This window comes from Anser anser, assembly GCF_964211835.1.
Source record: "Anser anser genome assembly, chromosome: 7".
NCBI classification, from domain to species: domain Eukaryota; kingdom Metazoa; phylum Chordata; class Aves; order Anseriformes; family Anatidae; genus Anser; species Anser anser.
This window is the reverse complement of record NC_139727.1, coordinates 18,552,275-18,570,275: the sequence shown is the minus strand read 5'-3', so window position 1 is coordinate 18,570,275 and position 18,001 is coordinate 18,552,275. Positions and strand designations below refer to the sequence as shown.

Genomic DNA, 18,001 nt, shown 5'->3' with positions numbered 1-18,001 from the left:
AACTAAGTTATTTCAAAAGGTGAAAGGGTATCTTTGGAGAGATTGCTTTATTGTCGTGCTTTAATGTCAGAATGCAACACAGCACATTATAAAGTACAGTACTATACAGTAAAATACCCAGTGAATTTACTTTTACTAAAGTACCACAAAAAAATTTAGTTATTATTTTCAAAGCTCACCACATACACAGCCCTGATCAGTAACTGCTGCATACTGAAGACTAAAGCCAAAACTGTACTTTTTGGTATCCAACCTGGTTTAACTTTTCCCGAGGAAACAACAGCAACCTCAGTTTGGGCATTGACATGTCTGGTGGGATCCTCATAGGAATTCCACTTCAAGCGAGAACCGCTTTGTTTTGGCAGTCCAATATACCGTATAGATGCATGTTAACGGAGGTCTGCAAATCAACTGCATGCCAGCTCTTTGTCAGGCGAGGCTAATCCCCACAGATTAGAGAAGGAAATCCTCATATTCCCCTGGGTCCTAAACCCCTGACATTACAGAAAAGCATTTTGCTTCCTCTTAAATAAACTTCTGAGAGAAAAAACAGAGTTGTCCGTTCATTATTACAACCTGCACTACAAATATCAGAGGAGGTGACCTAAGGCCACCAGCCTCTGTGCATTAATTCCCAGACCACCAACTACCAACACCTTGATTAATGCAAGGATCACATGGTTCCTTGTTGTCCGTAAGGAACCTGCAAACTCGGCCCCGATCCCTGTTTTTCTGGTGTCACTATGCAACTGCTCTGCAATGAATGCTGAGCACTGGAGCTCCTAGTACTGGTTCTGAAACTCTGAGATGGAAGATCTAGATAACTCTTTGTTCTGCACCACAAAATGAAGATCTTCCCTAAGAAGAGTAGTATTTGCCATCAGATTCCTATAACGCACTGTCCCCAAAGTCTGTGGGCACCACTTGGCAGGGGTATCCAACCCCATGCTTGAACAGAACCCTTTACATTCTCCATAGCTTCTCCGCTCCCCCACCTGCTTCAGTTTTTCCTTTTCACCCAGTCCCTTTCTCCCTCTGAACATGCAGAATTATTAAATTCCCACTGTGAGCTTCCAAGAGAAAGATGCCACAAAAAAGTGCCCCTCTGGCCACCTCAGGTACACACACCCAAACTGCAAACAGCCCAGCAAACACAGCCAGAAAAGAATTACCTACCCACTTTGCTCCAAACCTCTCTTTCTCAAAAAAAAAAGCTCTGAATCAAGACTGAGTTTCAGGGCATTTTTAGCAACCTTTCCAGAGGCACAGACAGTGGCGTAACTCTGAGAGGCTGCTGGTTTGGTTCCACCTTTGAGTCACTGTGTTTTGATTCACTTTTCTTTTCTCAGAGTAAGCACGCATATTAAAGACGGGGTCTGAAAATATAGCCAGGAGTTAAATGTTCAGCTAGACTTCTACAATTCTGAATATATGCTAGTGTTATTCTTGAAGGATTAAAAATGAAAACAGAAGAGGAGACTTTGCCAGCAATCTGACACAACTGAAGAATTGCCACTTTTTGCCACAATGTGGGACACACAGTAAGTGAGCAGAGAGCAAGTAATAACCTTCCTAGTGCCAATGAGCTTATTGTGCACGTGGCTAGAGAGGATTGACTTGAGCTAGGATGAGCAGAAAGGATGCTGGCATTCTGGCTCATCCACATTGCCCATGGCAAATCACAGAGCACTCAATTCCCATTTTTTCCCAATTCTTTTATAATGTTGGCAGTATGTGCTTCTTAAAATACTCTGCAGAGCTGACATTTATTTGCTGTTGAAAATTCTTGATTGTTTGGATACATTTTGTGCAGTAGAAAAAACGTGTCTATAAAATATTTCTCTTCACATTTCTTACCCAGCTGAGGAAGGAAGATTATAAGTACTTGCTGCCTTAAACTTCACCTATTGGAATCATTTCTATGTTAATGCATTATTATGTGATAGACTCTGAGCAAGGGTCAAGTAGCTCTCCAAAGAAGGAACATTGTGCAGTATTGTGAAAGTTAATGGGTACATCTTTAAATTATATTGAAAAGAACAAAGAGTGGATTAAGAACACTTTTAGGTATTCCCCAAATTCATTTTATGTTCATTCAGGTCTTGCAGGAAGTAAGATAAAAGATTTCAAATGGCATTGAGTTTTTTTTTCATGTGTTATACAGAAAAGACAGAGGTAATTCCCACTCCGGTTTAAAATCTTTCCTACATAACCCTCTCAGTCCCTTTTCATCTCCATGTGTTGCTCTCTGTCGCATTCCTAATTTCTATGCTGAAGTACTGCAGAGCTGGATGGACCAGCCCAGAGAAAAGTGCAGCAGTAAGCGCTGTCAGTGTTGGGCTACAACAAACGACTTAGGAACAACCACTTTTACAGAGTTAAGAATTTCTTTTTCACAATGAGCCTAGTGAAAGAGGAAGAGGAAGGAATATTATCTTTTAGTGGTTTTCTGACTGAAACCCCTGTAACTGCAACCATTACACAGGTTGTGCTAACAGAAAATAACTTTTTAGAAACCTCCTTGCTAGGTCCTCTGAGATGAGACAACACAAGGAACGACACCTTACCACCAGCAGAAGTTTTCATCATTCATGTGCCCATACTCTTGCTGTCTCATGGCACTGTATAGGAAGATACTTTACAAATATACTTGCAGAACCACTGTGCTGTCCTCTTCAAATCTCTCCTTCTTGTTCTTGCTATAATTGCCAAATGCAAGTGGATAGACAAAGAACACAGTTTTTAACACATTTTTGTCATATTTATATTTTTCAATGAGCATATAATTCAAAACATGGTCCAGATCTTGACAAGGCCTATTCTTTCTCCCTTCTAAATGCTAATTATGTTCACATAATTTGTCTTAATCAAGAAAGCTCCCTTGGTTTAAGCCTAATCCTTTCACATTCTCGCAGAAAAAAATAAATATGAAAATGAGGAGAGGACCACAATGAAAGAAAAACAACCCAGCAGTGAACAATCTTGGGTACATCCTTTACTACCTGGTGCTGTCCTGACTCCTTGCTGCCTAAGACCTGATTTGCCCCTTGAAAAGCACAAATAAAGGAGCCACTTGGATGCTGGACACCAGGTTCAAACACGTAGCTGACTCCTGATGTCTCCTGTTCCACTTTCTTTCTTTCCAAATAAAAAGTAATAACGGAGGGTATAAGGAACAAACCGTGAATAGGCCAAGCCCTGAGCACAACTTGACTCAACGCTGAAAGCAGCCCACAGAAACCTGGGGTTTGATGTGCTAGGGGATACATCCAGGAAGATGCAGGTGTTGGGAGGCTTATGGTCCCTAGTACTTCTCACAAAACCAGTCTAAGCATATGCCCCAGATAAAGCTAGTTAAAATCTTGGAACTTAGGGAGCCAAGGGCACGATGGTAATCATTTTAATGCCCTCAATATGCAGTTCAAAACAGAGGAATATATCTAAATAACGTACTTGCTAGGCTTGGTTTTATCTATAATGTCCATGACATCGGAAGGTCAACAGGAAACACGAAATAGCAAAATCAGCTCAGCTACAACAGAATACAGACTGTCCCGCAAATTTCTCTGCTGCTCTGCTCATCTGTTACACGTTGCATCTAATAGCAGATGAAGAATAATGACAAATCATATTTAATAAATTCAAAATGTGAAACAGTTGAACTAATTTGCATTCTTGCTGATAATTATAACTGATCTTCAATATCAGATTGTTACCAATCTTCATCTAATGAGACAGCAGCTTATTGATGAAGAAAAATTGAGATTTTGTTTGCATTGTACCAAATTATAATTACCTAGAAATAAATACTCTATTGTCATACATTCAGAAGCAAACTTAATTTCAATGCAAAGTAAGCATCTTAAAACCCCATTTCTCAGCCTTTTGGCTAAAACGTTGCGTCTACCTTTTTGACTCACAGAGGTACGTGCAACTGTCAAACAGAAGCACCAGCACCCAAGTGAATTTTCTCATTTGAGATCATCCTGTGATCTATACCTGATTATTATACTCAAGACGAGAGCACTTCATTTTATGATCGATACAAGCTGGACATCCAATGTGTACATTCAGTATAAGTAAATGTTAACATTTTTAAAACATAATAATATCAGGAAGTTAAGATGCTGCTGAGAATAAATCAATACAAATGAGCAGTGATACCTATGTAAAGTATGAACATACATCTGTTCATGATAGGAGCCCTCATTTCTAAACACCCGCACAATTTTTCTATGGGAGAATTTTTCATTTCTTTAAAAACAATAAAAAACCTATCACAACACTGAGAGGTGATATATGAGTCTTTCATTGCAAAAAGCAACGTTAGAGTTCAGCTGGTTTTGCCTAGGGACATTTAGTTATATGGGAGAGATGAACTATTTTCGTAATCCAGAAAAAAAAAACAGCAGTCTCTCCACCCAAATTTACTTTTAGGCTAGGATTAGTAATGAAAAATCTCAATCGATAAGTGAATTTAAGGGTTGCAAGCACTGAGGTAGTACACTGCGCTGAAGACCTGCTTATAATTTTGACTATGGCAGAACTGTATTATGTTGTGTCATTTTGAGCTTATACCTGATGATGACAATCACTTTTTTCTAGGAAGCGCCATGCTCCCATTGAAGAATGGGACGTGACAAGGGCAAATTTTTTTCTCCCAATAATTCATTATGGGGATTATTACCCTTGCAGCAGTGGAACCCACAAGAGCACTTTAAACAGAACCCTTCCTTCTTACACATCCAAGTATATCTGTGACATCTGCTGTCATTCCAGGTTGCTAACTTTTATTTGACACAAAAAAGAAGCGTTTTCTTTCCCCTGCAAAAGCACTCAACCTTGCCCCATGATGATATGCCGCCTTACTGGCTCAACCAAAAAGTTTGGCTGTTTTGACTGCATGATTCACATTATCTCTTGCAAGTTAACTTGCTCGTAGCTTTGCTGTTCATTACCTGGAACCCATCACATTTTCTCCCACCCCTCTGCTATATGGACCACACAGTTTCACAAATCAAAAATAGTCATAGTGAGGAATGAAAGCTGACTTTTTTCCCCCCTTAGACAATAACAAGTTCTCTTTGGGAGAATTCAAAACTTCCTTCTTCAGAACATAAATTAATGGTGATTAAACAGATAGAAACACTGTAAAGGGGGAAAAAAAATCAAAACCAAGAGGCAAAGGGCTTGCCACGGCTGGAAACAAGCAAGTCACTGTCAGTATCCCCTCCGACTGACTAGACTCTTGTACCGACTCTGCTTTAAGGACCAGCTGGATAGCTGCAGAAATGGGTTGTCCCTTCTTTGCCAGTGTCTGTCCAGATTTGCTATTTTTTAGGCCCTAATATGCAATGGACATGTGTATATGAAATCTCCATTCCCCACTGCCACCCCCTCCAAAAGAAAAACAATAACCCTAAGAAACCCTTCCTTGTGTTTGCAAAGACAGAAAAGCGATACCCCAGGATAAGGATCCCAAAACAGCCGTTTTCATGACTTTCAATCTGTATCTTTTGATTTGGACCAAAAATAGCACCTCTAAATCAGTGCACTGGGTAAAAATAGTAGCAGCAATAATAATAACAACCCTAATAATGAGGATGGAGCTCTTTTTAAACCACAGAGTTTGATTTTAATCCAAAATTAATTTGTGAAGAATTACAGTATTTTGTAATACTTATGATCATTGTTTCCTCCTTCCATTCAGCTTTCAGGATGCTATTTATAAGAAGAAGGAGTCACTGCCTTTTCTTGGAACGAGCCCTCAGCATGGCTATATGCAACAAGCCTGACCAGGCACCAACTTGGGGGCAGGTGCTTTTGGGGAGACCGACAGCAACCTCCACCAAGTAACAATGAAACCTCTGTTCTGGGATTAACTGTGACATGAGAAAGAAACATGCTCAAGAACAGGAAAGGCAGCGGCAGTCTTGATAAGAAAATGTTGCCCCGAGACAGAAGCACCCTGATAACCCTCTCAAGGGCTTGAGAAAGGACCGCAAGCGGCTGCTGAAAGTTTGCTAAGACAGCACTTCAACTGGGGAACGTTATATCCCTGCAGCCACTGAAAGCTCACTCTTTTGAGAAAACCTGTATGGCCTAGTGGAAACTAATGCCCATGGCTGAAAACTTCCCATAAAGAGCCTTCATTTCAGAGCTCATTTAGCTTTATCTCCTGTGAGGTCATGAGATAAGCAAGCGTGCCTCAGCGTTTGGGACACTCTCTGCATCGAGTGAGTCTGGAGCCTCAGTGCAGGGCAAGATGTGGCCAGGATGGGTTCGGTGCGGGTTATTCAGGGAAGCTTAAATAAATAAAAGACTACTTCTGACCTTGCCTTGCCTTTCAGGGCATCACCCTCCATACAAATCCTGCCTCTGCAGCTGGAATTTCAGGGCTCTTGCAGCATCCCCAGCAGCTCACACCGCCATCACCTGATGCAGCTTAGGGTCACTTATAATTAATTATTGGCATCTGTGAGGGAGACACTGTTAGGTCATAACAGACATTTCTGCAGACAGCACGAAGATAACAGATTTTTTCTTAAATGTGAACAGTGCTCTGGAAGATTGTGGAGGTATTTAGTACTCTGTGTTTTCAGGGACCAGTTAAAAAGGATCAGCAGAATTGATTATGTACGCTGGAAGTGCAGAATGAGAAGTTCATTTTCTCACTTCTTCTCATACCCACGCCAGCAAGCATTAATATCCCACACAGGCACAGGGATTACAGACACCAGCAGCGCAGATTTCTTCCTATGCTTTTACGCTCCATATAAAAGACTTAAGAAGCTTCTTGCACTGATTCAAAAACATACTGAAAAAAAAACATGTGTATGTAGCACAGATTACTGAAGGGTTCCTTGTACAAAGAAGCTTTACCTGCATTTTAGGGAATCTTTCCTTGCAAAATACAATCTTCAAGTTGCTGCAGAACATCACAGCTGCAAAAAGCTTTTACAGAGACCTTCTGCACCAACTCATTTGCTAATGTCTCCTGTTGACTGATCTAAGCCTGGCCTCAATCTTCTTTTAATGAAAGAGGAAGGAAGAGGATACTTTAACAGCTATTATTAGCTCTTAGTACCTGTCCAAAGAAAACAAAACAAAACAGCACCTTCAATTCCCAAGGCTTTCGGCTTTCTCACATGCCCAATGGGACATTTTTCAAGAAAATCAATATATGTAAAAAATAAAAATAATAATAATAAAAAAATTAACTCCTCTAGCTTGCTCTGAGGCTATTGGGGTGGCTACCTGCTTTTTGGCCACTGCAAGTTTTTTGCACCACCTTGAAGATCTGTATGTGACACAAGCACTTTTTTTTCCCCCCAGAATCTCACCTGATTCAATTAATGCTGCCACCTTCCTACAGACTAAAACACTGCATTTCCTTCCAGAGTTTGACAGCCACCACTTCCTGTAGGGCAGATGAGATGTAAGCTGTGCCGGCAGATGCGCTGTTGCGTTCAGAACAGCATTAGTTTGGGAGCACAAAGTCGATTTCCTGCAGTTCAAGGACAAATAAAGTGGGAGGCAGGGGCAGGGAGCAGACCAAGGACGACCAATGCAGTGCTTTCCTCCTCCTGCAGCAGGAACGAATGAATGCTGTGAATCCTGAGGAATGAAGAAGCTCAGCTTCCACTTCCAAAAATGAACGCTTGCTTGTTTCCTTAGGTCTATTTTTGTATGCAAGGAATCTGTGGGTTTTTTGTTTTGTTTTTTTTAGTTTGTGAAAATAAGCTTTTGGATGAAATATTTACTAAATGATGGGCCAAAATATTTGATGACTGAATAAAAACAGTAATGTGGCTGCTTCCCTAACTGCATAACTCGATAATTATCTCTTATAGGGTAACTGATACATACATAAATAGATTACATACTTAAAGTTCAGATTGTGTTGGTTAGATAAAGTAGTTACATGTCCTCCAACAACAGCACAGATTGTGCTTTCAGCTTGATTTTATTCGCATTATGCAGCCTGAATAATTTAGAGAAAGAATGATTCACAGCAAACTTCACAAAGAATTTTGAACTGTCGGAATGCATGTATATAAAGACCCAGAAAGATAGAGAGACTGCAACAATTTTGTGCAATGCTCATTTAAGTTTACTTTTCCCTACTTTGTTTGTGATGAGCTACAAAAACCCTACTTTTACATTTGCCTGTTTAAAGGCAAATGAGAAAATAAGGAACTTTTCCACAAGCAATCCTTCAGTCTCAGCAGAGGGGCATTATTTTTACATAAAAATATTCTTGGCAGAAAAACAAGATTTCTAAATATATTAATGCCTGCTGCTTATAATTTGCACTGTAAATTATAATCATCAACAATTTTCACCTACCTGTCTCTTGGTAAAACACTAATTAAATCCAGAGTCTGAAATGGGGCGGGTTGAACCTTACTGTCTTCGAGTTTTCACTGTCTTTTACATTCAATTACACCTGATTCACTGAAAGCTTCTGAGGGGGAGGATTGCTCCCATTTCCCATGAAATGCTTTCTGAAGGAACCCTCCACCCTCAGCCCAAAAGCAGATTTATGTAAGAACAAGTATCAAAACCTTAATGTATCCAAGTTGTCTAAACTGTTCTCATTTCCGTGTCCAAATTCATATAGGTGGTGACACGCACAGATGAAGGCCTTAGGATTTCTGTACCACTTTTGTCCTCCGAACTCTTCTCCTGATGCAGCACTATACACACATCTATCTGCGTTTCTCAATAACGCAGTTCAAATGCCTGGAGTCTGTCGTTATTGTAAAGTGAAGATGTATCGTGAATAGAAGAACCTTTCACTTTTTTACTAACACAGTCATTTTTGCCTCAGTGCTTCCTGAAATAACAACGCAGCATTTTGATTAATAAACATGCTGCCCTATGGCTGGTAGAGGTAGCACATGCATGATGGGTAAACTGATTTCATTGCCCTGGATATTTAACAGCATTTGTTGTGGTTACTGGTATTCAGACTATTTTTGTAACTAAAGTTGCTTACCAGTTATTCAAACTGCAAAAACTTGGAACAATGCAAGACAAACTACAAAACCGGGCTTGTGTCACACGTATTTCTCTGTGACACAAAGTTCACTTTTGAAGGAAGTCTCCACCTACATACTCTGATTTGCAAGGAACTTTTCCCTTTGGTATCTGTGAAAAATGATGAACTTTGGAGTGTGGCAAGAAAATTAACATATCAGATCCACTTTGTGACAGAAATACTTCTGTAATTTAAGAAATATCACAAAATACGATTTCTGTAGCCCTTCCCATCTATGGTAAATGAACTTTTGCTTGATTATCTCAAGGAACTGCTAGAAAAACATCAGTCATGTATGCTTTGTTCCTCTAACCCACTGGTCTCATGCTGTGGAGAAGGGATCCCTCCTGGAAGCGGCATGCAGGCCGCAGAGGCCCTGCCCCAGGCATCAGGCTCGGGGGCTGCAGCTGAAGCAATTCCGTCTGAAGCAGCCCTCTAATCAAATATGCTGTAGTATCCTGGTGCTGAGCTGCCACGGGTGATACCTCTGGAAAGGCAGGTTTGAGACAGAAATAAATAAATAAACAAGGGGAAAGAAAAAAAAAGCTGCATCTCTGTAGCGCAGAGCTGAAGCTCCAGGCAGGCGACCGCCACAATTCCCTTACCGAAAGCTGCTCTACAACTAATAACACTTCCTCCCTTTAAAATAGCTCTGTGATTCTTCAACAACAGTGAAGAAGACCTGAACGCTTCCTGGGCTGTCTCTGGTCCCAGTAAATGCTTACTCCAGCTGTTGGAGCTTTTCTGACACTGAGTGCTCTATGGGATCTCCCCTGCACTAAGGCTGTTCGTAGCCCTACTTCCATGCTACTTTAATATTAAAACACACCACCAAAGGTTTTCTCCTTTTTCACAATCCAGAAAAGCTACCAGGCTGAGATGCTGTATGCTGGGATGAAAAGCAAAATACCAAGAAACGTGTTATTTATTCCTGCTTTTACTTCTTTCGTGAGCTTGCTGACAGAGTACCACTTACAATTTCACTCCTTGGGAAAAAATGATCACAAAAGCCTGTTTGCTTTTTATAATGGAGAACAAAATCTAAGGGTCAATTTTCTGTAGCTTATGTGGTTTTTTTTTCTGAAACGGTGTAGGAACTGCCATGACGAGGCGTGCTGCAATAGCAGCTCAGGAAAGAAACTTGCTGTGCAAAGACTGACTCCAGTGCTCAGCGGAGGAGAGCAGCATAGACTGGGAGCAGGCTGTGCCCCACACCTTCCCCCTCCTCCTGCTCCTTTCTCCCCCAGATGCCTCCAGCCACATGGGACACCCCCAGTCCAAGCCCCTGCTCAGGGCAGGGTCCCCCCAGCCATTCCAGGAGTAAGTCAGTGTGGGAAAACTGCCTTTGGAAATCATCTGGGAAATGAGAGTAGACACAACAACTACTAAACATCTGTGCATTAGCCTACAACACCACAATGATAACCAAAAGTTAAGATACAAACACCGAAAGGACTGCACTCTTCGTAAACCACGCTGCTTCCAGACCCATTTCCCCACACACCACCAGCCACCCTCCCACGGCAAATGCAGTGAGTTGCGTTTATAAAACACATTAACAGACATTTATAAATGCAAATTGCAGGTCCACATGGCACGTGCTGGTCATAAAAGACTACTGAGCCTTTGTAATGAACTGAACTGAAAATTTCTATGCCACGTATCACTTATTTACAGGAGATGATGTCTGCTGCCAGGGGTTAAACCCAGAGTGTTTGTTATCTGCATTTTTTGCTCCCTGCAAAACTGAAAGAAGTGACAAGTAACGCTCATAAAGCAAGTAAATGAGAGAAAGCAAATACATAAAGGAAATGTTGTTAGATTAGGCAATACAATAAACCCAAGGTAACAGACAACAAATCAAACCGAACACTTGTTTGTTCCATCCCAAGTGAGGCTGTCTCTCGTCTGTTTAAACACATCGTACCTGCAGTACTCCGCCCCTGAGAAACACTTCCATGTGGGTACACCTAAAACCATCGATCTGTGTAACACATGTCCTTCCTCGTCTGTGCAACCTCTGGTTTCATACCCTCGAGGGAAAGTTACACAAGGAGCGTCACCTGCCAGGTGACAGTGTGCTGGTGAAAATCACCGAGACACACGGCGTTCAGTCCTGTATCGTGTGCTAGCAGAGGAGGCTAAAAATTGAGTCCACCGAACGCTGTCAGACCCCCGGGTCAAAGCATTACCATGCCCACTGGAATGGCAGATCTGGAGCTGAATGCTAAGTACTACGTTTATTATGATAAAATGTGTTTACTGTGATTTATGGCATGCATGACAAAGGCTGGCTCTTGATGCTAAGCTTTCACACTGCATGTCCTAGAGCTGACAAATGTTTCCAAGCCACGCAGAGGGATTAAGGACAGAGTAGAGATCTAACTGTCTTCACAGAAATGCACATACAAAAAGCTATGCAAAAACTAGTATAAAGTGTAATTTCATTAAAAAAAATCCTCCAAATATTCACATTGCTTTAAAACTTAGATAATCTGTTACACATTATTGCATACTGACTATTCTGCTTTTCAAACACCTCCTAGGTGTTTGATACATTATGTATCCTAAAGCAAACTGCACAGCGTAACTAAATAAAGAGTTTTGCATTTTTTCTGGACCTGCAGCAGCTGACACGTAATTTTACTTACATTTGGAAGTATTCACGAATCAACGGTGGCAGAGTAATAATACGAGTGATTAGAAAGCAGGTGGTCCAGTGCTACATTACTGATATATTCACGTGCACTACAATAACCCAATATTTCTGAATTTCCTAGCAATTTGCCGGAAACCCACTGGTAGGGATGTAAACCCAAGCGAGGAGAGACAACTGAGGACCAGCATTCTGTAGAGGGCAAAGAGGACCGATTCAGCTCGAAGGCAGTTTGGAGGCGAAAGCCAGCGACCTGTAGCGCCCAGCAGTTCTTCCAAGCAGAGCCACCAACATGTACCTGGACAAGGAGATCAGACCGAATTTACAAATGGCCTTTGAGAAAGATGACAGCTGCCTAATTTCTTCATTTATCAATCATTTATCCATGTGAAGGTCTTCCCTTTTATTTCACAGCAGCTCAGTTTCTCTTAAGAGGCTTGATTAGGAACCATGCCAAGTGCTGGCTGAAATGCAGACACATTTCTTTGTGCACAGACTCGATGACAGCTCCAAAGAACTGCAGTATAGTTGCAGTTTAAACCTGCAAAAAATGAGGGTAGCAACCTGTGCAAACAGCTCCAAAGTGATACAGATGCAAAATACTCATTGAGGTTTCCTGTCCTGGCCTTATTTTCTCTGATAATTTCTTTTATGCCTCTAGTACTGCTCCTATAAGCTTCTTCCATCTGGAGTATTTGCTAAACAATTCATTAGTTCTCATAATTGCTCTTCCTATTCTTTTTTTTGGCATGCCTTACTGTTTAATCTGCCAGGTATAGATCTTCGTCATTTTCTTTACCTGGACACAACCACAGCTTTCCGAAAAACTCCTGTACTTCTAGCAGCTATCCTTTCCCAGCTTTTGGCCAGGAAAGACTCCATTTGGATTTTCTCCTATCTCTTTTGATAGTTGTCATGCTCAGAATATATCACATGATGCCTTCAATCATCTCCATGCCATCTGCAAGAATTTCAATTCAGGGTTGATTTCAACAAGTTTCCATGTCAAGTTGTTGCCTTTCTTTAAATGAAGCATAACGGTAGCATACGTATATTTTTGGCCTTGGTTCTTTCTGTAAACAAGTTTCCTGGTTTCATTTATGGATGTACCCTTTGTATTATTCTGTATCTGTTTCTACACACACCTAAGTGGAGTTCTTACGTCCTTTCAGAAATAAAGATCTTAGTTTTCATTTCTTCTAAACATGTCTTATAGAGACAATCTTCCACCCCAACACCATTACATTTACATGCAGATGGATGGCTTAGAAAAAACATGGGTAGTAGATGTACACTGCAGGAAAGAAAAAGGGCAGTCAGAGTATACAGAACATTTTCAGTGAACCATAGTAGCACTCTGAAAAGAACTCCGAAAGAGAAGCCCAGACCCTGTAGTCTAGCATTACAGTTAGTGAATATTAGAGAGACAGTAAAAATAATGCTTTTAGGCCAATAACGTTGTAAATTAGAGATCATAAGAAACCTGTGCGTTTGCAGTATGCTCCCTCTTAGCAATGAATTCATGGCTTTTGACTTTGGCTCTTCTGATGGACAATGTATGAGGAAAAACAAGACAGAAGTACAGACAAAAAGCTTCCTTTCAGCCTGCTGTCAGCAGCTGAAGTTTCAATAACCAAATTAAAAATCTCTACCAACCAGCAGGTTTTGCGGAGAAGATAGTTCTATTCTTGGGATTTCCCATTACCGATGTAGTCTAGACTCAGAATGTGCTTCCATTTCTATTTATCCACAGTACTCCTACTTGTGTGCATAGCAACTGGGTAAGAGGAACAACTGCACGCCATTTTAAAAAATGCAGCAAATACCGTATTACACAGCACAACACATTTGTTAACTCACAACAGTCTAGAAGCCTTGAAGTTGCTGATGAGTTCAAATCCATGGATTAAAGTTAAGTTTTAAATTTATAAATGCATCCCCATTCCTTGCACTGTCAGTCTGCTGCCTCACTTCAGCACAGCCATTTATTTCCACCCTAAACCGATCGTTTCGGTCCGTATGTCACCAGTGACACCTCGCAGGGCAGAGAAGCCACTGAACTCTGTAACTAAGTCAGAAGGGGATGCCCCTTTATGCTCATTACTGTGTGAACAGAGTGAATGCTATTTCATGGCTCTTCAAATCTTACAGTAAAAAAACAAGACTTAAAGGAAGCATGTGATAAAGAGTAACTTGCTTTCTCTTGACAAGTGCTCCCCAATTTTAGTAAAAAACGTGGTCTATATACTACATATATATATATATATCATATATAAAAACAACATCTATGATATACTAACCATGAAAGTTCTAACTGAATTCTACTAAGGTCTGACGTTTCCAGTCTCAATTTGCCACGTCCTCTCAAGGTGCCAATTCAGACGAGCTCAACAGGAGTTTGCTCCCATGGCTGTTGAATCCTTGGCCTCCAACCTCTTTCCATCAGCACTGTGACCACCAGCTGCGGCACTGGCAGAGTCCCCATTAGGAACAAGGGAACACCCATCACATCTCATTTTTCCTAATTACCTGACCTGCTTTACAAGAATAACAAGCTCTTCCCAGTATGAAGATCTCCATGAGTATAACTGGTAAGTTAGAAACTCCAGTATTCAATTGTTTTCAATAAACCAAAATTAACATTACAAAACTACTTAGACACAGAGGTTTCATAAATAAACCATGTTTTTAAATGAAAGTTATGCAATTGAAGTCAAATTACAACACAAAGGCAATTAAGGGAAACAGCTATCAGAACATCAGATTGTCATTGACTGAGAGTTCAAAAGAAACATTAGTCAAAGATAATATTAAGAGCCATCTCATACCTTATTTAAAATGATCAGTACCATCCATTAGAGCCAAATCTCATCAGCAGCCAATAATTCCTTAGAAATTAATTAAAATACTTGAAATAGCCGCAAAGGCAAAGAATTCTGTCTTTGCAGTATCACTGAACTTACAAAAAGACGAGGGCTGAGTGACAAGAGATGGCTTTGCAGCTATTGATACAGACATTTCTGTAAGAAATTATTCTGCTCATACTTCCACAGAATAGATGTTCTGCATGTTACTGAACAGTGTGTGAATAGATCCAGTCTCCACCCCAACTCCTTTTTCCCTCGTTCCATTCAGTGAAATGATGCCTTATTCTCTCTAAATGCTGTTTAACAGTCCTGCCAAGTGGATGGCTGTTATTTCAATCTCATAAAATTTACATTTTGCCAGGTGGCTCAGTGCTGTGACCACTGCCCTGGGGAGCCTGTCCCAGTGCCCAAACACCCTCTTGGTGTATGCAAATGTTTGGTTTTTTTTTTCCATTCAGAAAGTTTTTGGGGTCTAGGTATTTTAAGGTTACTTTAAAAACAGGATGGAGTTACACTGTAAACATAAAAGCTAATTCATTCAGAGAAAACAAGGGGCACAAGTGCTCTTGAATATTTTTGGAAAAATATATCTTCTTGTTCTGTACTCTCCCATGACAGCTTATGAAACCAAACTAACCCTCTTCCATCTCTAAGTGGCTAGTTTTAATTAAACGTGGAGCTGGGTAAGCGGTTATTTCAGTGCCTGGATTTGTCACGTTCCCTGTTGTCAGTCCAGCTCCTAACTCATATTTGGGAGGTCTATAGCCAAATATCCCAATGAGGTAGCAATTAAGGCTATGTGTAAGTTGATGAAAAGGGAATTTTCCTGGTCAATATACTCATCGTGTACATACCACGCTCCCCTCGAGCTAGCATAGGTTGTTTTGCAATCACGGGAAGTGCCAAAAGGGCCAAGGATCAGAAGCGTGATACAGGCACGTTCAAAATGACAAGCTCAGAAAATTTCATAAAGTCGGTAAAGACATGTCCTTAAACAGTCAAGCAATACAAATCGCCTACCACACAGCACATTAATCCCCATCTTCTACTACAGTCTTTCGTTTCATGCTTGAAGATTTTTCAATACTAAATTTTCCTCTCCCAAGTCAATTACGTGTTACTTCTTTCATTCGCTGTCTCCGGCGGATCTCCCCCACTGCAGAACTGGTTTTCATGCCCAAAACACGCGCTGAGTTTCTTCTCCTCATCTCAGCCCAGTACTCATCACCTCCACATGACTTCCTCTGAGCAGCGAGGCAATAACTCACATAAATCCACTGCTTGCTTCTTGGTAGATGCTTTTCTGGGGCTATGCTTGACCCCACTGCAATGTGCTTTAGCGAGATTTCAGACAGCTGTGGCTGATTTCCCAGTATTGGGTATTTTGGGGAATAATCACTGTCCCCCCCCATACTGGAATCACTGTGTTTGTTCTCTGCTGCACTGCTACAGTACCGGTAATGCTGCTCTGAAACACACCGACCCCATCTATAGGAATCCCACTGTGGTCTTAGTGTGCTTTACGCTGCCAGGGCAATGCTCCACCATTTATTGCCTTATCTCGTTGTACACGCCCCAAAGGTGCTGTTTGTTTTATCACTGCTGGTGTAACACGCACAGCACAGATAGCTTTAGCTGTGGTTTTCAGTTATTATCCCAAGTGGAGTTTTTGCTTTTGATCTACAGCATTCTCTTTTGTATTTACCAGATTTTTGACGATTAAGTCTCCAGACACAGACCAGCAGAAACTTGGCCCAGAAATTCAGGTTATCTGATTCCTTTTAAACACGTTCTCACTGTTACTTTCTATTTGTACCTCTGTCAATTAAGTATCATCAGAAAATCTGTTGCTTTGAAACTAGGCATTATATCCAGTCATTCCAACAGTGAAGCAGCCGGGGGTGTCCCTAGTGAGATGGTGTTCTACCACTGCTAAGTATGTCCCAATTTAATCAAAAGAAGTCCTTCATCACTTCATTACTACACTTTTTATCTTGCACTGTTTCACAATGTTCAGACTTTGATACTTTCCCAAATGGATTTGTAATCACTGTAACAGCTTTCCCACCTATCACACTGTACAGTAGTCAAGCTTTGAGTTATTGTATTGAACCATTCCTTGCTTTAATCCCAATCTTCTACTGAATAAATCCTCTCATTTCAATTACAACTATCTTATAAATTCTACCGCTCACAACATGTGCATCGCCCTCCATGACAAAAGATAAATTTAAGCCATAGGTTGAAGATGCTTGGCAAAGATTGGGAACTTGCACAGACCACATTTATTTGCATCAGTCGCTTTATTAAGAGCTAAGTGTGGAACAGGTGCGGGAGCCCAGGGGAGAGCCCTGCCAAGCCGTGCCCTGTCTCTGCCTGGCACCAGGACAAGCCCAGGAAGGGACCAGGGACGGGACAGCAGTAGTGGCTCTTCCTAGCAACAGTATCCAGCATCTTGCTGCTAAGACCTCGATGAGCTGAGGTTATATCCTCATGGGGCACAGCCTGTGATGTATTTTCCCTTCCCACCCCAGCCCTTCCAAAACCCCATCAGTAGAGCACTCCCCAGGGCACAAGCTCTGCCCACAGGGTGACTACACCTAGGGGAAGAATGGCTTCTCTGCTTGACCTTGCCCCTGGTGTCAGCTAGATTCACCATGTGCTTTCTAATTCAGGTATTCAGGATTTCACGCTACTCTATTGTAAATATAAGCCATTTAGTTTTCACTTTCCCAAACTGAAGTGTGCCAATCTCTGCTGTCATTCCACATAAGCCCTTCCACATTTTGGATCGCCCTTACTGTCCTGCCCTCTATTTTAAACAGGTCTCCAATAACTCCCTCTGAGTGACCCAAACTGCACCATGCACAGCTTATTACCATAATGCTTTCTGGGTTTGCTGTTGGTTCTTCTTCCAGTAAGTCCAATATTAGATTTTTCATTCATGACTGTCAAAGGACACTCAGACAAACTACCCATCTTAATCCTAACTTCAGCATTACTTCAGAGCACCAGCAGTTCACTGTTCCACCTGCACTGGATAACAAGAAATTCACTGTTTCCTCACCCAGGTGCTCAGGACCAAAAAATCCCTTCTGCATCCACCATCCTAAAAGGCTCAGCACCAACAGGAAAATTCAGAAGAGCGTAAGATGCTTTGGGAATCCACTGGTAACCATCCTCTGCACTGAAAATTGTTATTCCTGCTCTCCAGTTCTGTCTCGTAGCAACCCATTTGTGTTCTCCAGAAGCTCCCCGTGTCCCACGGCAACTTGCAACCCCTCTGGGATTCCCAAATTCAGGGGAATTCCTTTCTCCACTGCCTGTGGCCACTGCTTCCTGAGGTGCTTGCCTTTACAGTGGAAACAGCTTGTTATCCTTAATGTCTAATTTTGTTCTCCCTTCATAATTAAAGTATGCATACAGCTAACATGC

At 41.3% G+C, this 18,001-nt stretch overlaps 1 protein-coding gene across 24 annotated transcripts in view; it reads right to left on the bottom strand.

Annotated features, from left to right (window-relative positions):
• PCDH15 (protocadherin related 15) overlaps window positions 1-18,001 on the bottom strand; it is a 535,558-nt gene that overhangs the window by 414,648 nt on the left and 102,909 nt on the right. Inside the window, exon 1 of one of the 24 annotated variants that reach the window (XM_083844319.1) lies at window positions 7,344-7,368. The exons of the other annotated variants lie outside the window; for them this stretch is intronic. The gene's annotated coding sequence lies outside the window, so the exon portion shown is untranslated. Of the gene's footprint in view, window positions 1-7,343; window positions 7,369-18,001 lie in introns of those variants that run through there. 24 annotated transcript variants of the gene reach the window in all.